The sequence below is a fragment of the Ipomoea nil genome, unplaced genomic scaffold (assembly GCF_001879475.1).
Source record: "Ipomoea nil cultivar Tokyo-kokei standard unplaced genomic scaffold, Asagao_1.1 scaffold0193, whole genome shotgun sequence".
Lineage (NCBI taxonomy): Eukaryota > Viridiplantae > Streptophyta > Magnoliopsida > Solanales > Convolvulaceae > Ipomoea > Ipomoea nil.
The window spans coordinates 529,728-533,312 of NW_017616621.1; positions in this window are offsets into that span (position 1 = coordinate 529,728).

Genomic DNA, 3,585 nt, shown 5'->3' on the forward strand with positions numbered 1-3,585 from the left:
CCGCTTGCTGGGCCTGCCATGGTGCCTCCATCGCATCAGCACCCCCCGACCCCAACCGCGAACGAGCCGAGCGTCGAGCCCGGGAAGCGGACTCACGCTGCGGCTCTACCTGTGCGGTCGGGTAAACTGGAGGGGCGGCGGCTGGAGCCGTGTATGCAGGCGTATATGGTGGATATCCAACCGGGGGAGTGTAATACATCGGTTGGCCAGGCCAATACCCGTACGGCGGAGGTGGGACCGGGTACGGGTACTGACCGGGATACATCACCGGCTGTTGTTGATACGACTGACCGGGTGTTGGGTATCCCGGTTGAATGTAGTTCACCGGCTGTTGGGCAACCGGGTATGTGTTGGATGGATGCGGTGGTGAGAGATTAAGATTCAAGTCCACCGTCTGGCCTTGCTGTTGGGTAGCGTGGTGATCGGATGAACTCGCTGCATCCACCTGATCGTCGGCGAAATTGTTGTATGCCCACGGATACATGATTGCAATGAGACCGAGTGCTCGTCAAGACGTTGCTTTCTTGCACGGGTCCCCACAGACGGCGCCAAAATGATACTGCTAATTCTATGTAAGCAATATAAAATAAACCCGAGACCAATTAAAGCAAGTAAAAATCTTTATTGATCACGGTAGAGGCCCTAAGTACAATCTACTTGGTTGCTCTGAGTGCCGACTAACTGCGGTCGGGATTCTCTAGTAACAACCTATCGATCGTCCAAAAGTCCTTTACACTGTAGCTACTGTGGGTTTTTATAGCCGCTGTGCCGGGGACAAGAATCCGGTCGTTCGGCATGTTCTCCACGTAGCCACCACGTGTCATCCTCCCGGGTGCCCTGTCTGTCGTCGTAAAGAGCTGCCACGTGTCCTTTGTCAGCTCTTTCGCTAAAGGGCTACCGCTCGGTGGTCGACACTACTGCTCGGGCAACTCCCGGTCGGACCCCGACCGGGTTCTTCACATGAAGCCCGACCTGTTACCTGCAAAACAAAGAGAGAAAAACAAAGGCAAGTCGGTCGGGGTAAAGCTTATGTCGGTCGGGATATTCCCTACCATCCGCATTAAGAAACAAAAAAATAAATTATTGGATAATTAATTTTGGCTTTCGGCTACTTCACCGTTTTTTTTAATCCAATCGTCGGATTATGTGCTCACTGGCGACCATTGTTGGCGGAGACGACGGAAATTCATAAACAAAAAAAAAAAAATTTGGGTTTGTCGTCCTCCCTTCAGTTTCCGTCAACCGTAGAGCTACTTTTGCCGGTGACGAAGACGGAGCAACGACGACGCAGAGGAGTGTTCGGCCAGTTGGTACGCAACGTGGCAGGCGGCGGATGGACGACAGTGGTGTCAGCGTTGCATCAAGTCCATGCGGCGGCGGCGGCACTAGGACTCCCGGCTACGCTGTGGTTGTGTGCTCTCCTTCTGGTGACCTATGCACTGCTGCTGGTCTATGGCTGCTGTTCGTTGCTGTTGATGCGCCCTGGTCATCGCTGCACCATTCCTGTGCGCTGCTACGTCTAGAAGGTTAACGAAGAAGATGATGAATGATGATTTAATGGATTGGGCCGGGTCTGGCCCAATTTAGCCAGACCTGGGCCTCTATTAAAAAAAATTATTAATTTTTAACTGGGCCTGTTTTGGTTTTAGGCCAGACCTGAATTGATATTTGAACTACATCAATTCATTCAGTTTAATATCTTCATCATATTTGGACTTCTTCTAATTAAATTATCCAATTGAATTTTTTTTATTAAGTCTATTATTAAATTATCATTCAACTTGAATAATTATTCAGTTTTAATTTTTTCAGTTGAATTTTAATTTAATAATGTTTTTCAGTTTAAATTGTATTAAGTGTTGCAATTTAATTGTGGAGTATTTGTGAGTAATATGCATAATCTGAGCATGCTATTTATATCTTTTCTGCAATAATTATTTGACTGTTATAATTATGCCTGTAGAAAAAGCATGTTCATTAAGAAAAATTTAGAGCCTTTTAGGTCTGAATTATATGCTTATTATGCATGATTTAGTGCCTTTAGGTGAATTAGTGTCTTTCAGGTTAAATTATGCATATTATTACTTACTCTTCAGTTATTACTCCACTCGTACTCTTATAAAGTTCCTAAAGCACATACAGTACATAAACAATTCTTCGTAGTTTACCCTATTCAAAGCCTTATCCATAGGTGAAACTATACTCTTTAGATCTCTGAAACGATTTTACTTCAAAAATGAGAACACATGAATTAGGGAAGTTTCTTGGGGAGGAATACTAGTTCTATGGCCCTGGCTTAAAAGCCTTGTTGCTACTAGTGGCCTTGCGACACTACTCTGTCTAAGGAGTTGGTTTTTAACCGAGTTTCGCCTCGACCACCTTTCCTAGGAGTATACCTAAGGATTGTCTATCATATTTTGGTTTAATCTGTTTGTTTATTAGGCTTTCTTGCTAATGTGATTCTGTTCTTTGGTTAATTAAAGAGTAGCCACAACATCTTTAATTTTCCAAAATTACATATTAAGTTTGACTCACATAAAGTTAATGCAAGAATATTGTAATTCACTCTGCGTGATATGGCAAAATTTAGCCTACAGGCAATTTTGTTATATTTGTAGGGTTAATTAGGATGAAATACCATACTATGATCATAATTTGCCCACAGGGATTATGTATCGGCATATAGTTTTGGTAGTTTTGTCATTAAGGGTGGAAAAATTAAAATCGCACTCATTCCGTTTCCACCATTCAGTTTTGATAAATTCATTATGCGTAAAAATTTAGCCCACATGCAATTTTTATGGCATCCGAATTTATCTTTTGCATAATTTTACATTGGTAATATTATGTACTTCAGTATCTCTCTCTAATTTTGTGTCTCGAAAAATACTAACCAAGCATTCAATATTATTCTTTACAGCAACTCTTTCTGTCACCCACAAACAAACTATTAATGTTCCTATCCTTAACTACGATAATCACAATGAGTGGAAAGATGCTATTCTCCTGCAATTAAGATTATTAGAGTTGCATTACGCTGTTCTCAATGAGGAACCCCCCTGAGGTTACTGAAGAAAGCACTGGCGAAGCCAAGCAGCTTCGCGCCTGATGGGAGAAATCCAATGGATTATGTGTGCTCTTCATTAAGTCAAGAATTTCCACAAAAATTCATTTTTGCTTTGAGGACATTAGGAAAGCTAAGCCCTTGCTCAAAGCTATCGATGATAACTTCATTGAATCAAAGAAATTTTTGACAATAACTCTAATAATGAAGTTTAGAAATTTGCGTCTTTCCATTGTCAAGGGAACGCGTAAACACATCATGCAAGTCAGGGGCATTGCGGCTCAATTAAAGAAGTTGGAAATCATTGTACCAGATGTTTTTTTGGTGCGTTTTGCACTTGATACTCTCCCTTAGGAGTACAATCCTTTTAAGATTTCCTACATCACACATAAAATGGACTGGTCTATCAATGAGTTGATAACCAGGTGTGCAATGGAGGAACGAAGGCTTGTGGCTAAGCTTGGGTATGTTCCATCTTCTTTTGTTTGTTTCGAATCTAATATGTCAGAAGTTAATACTAA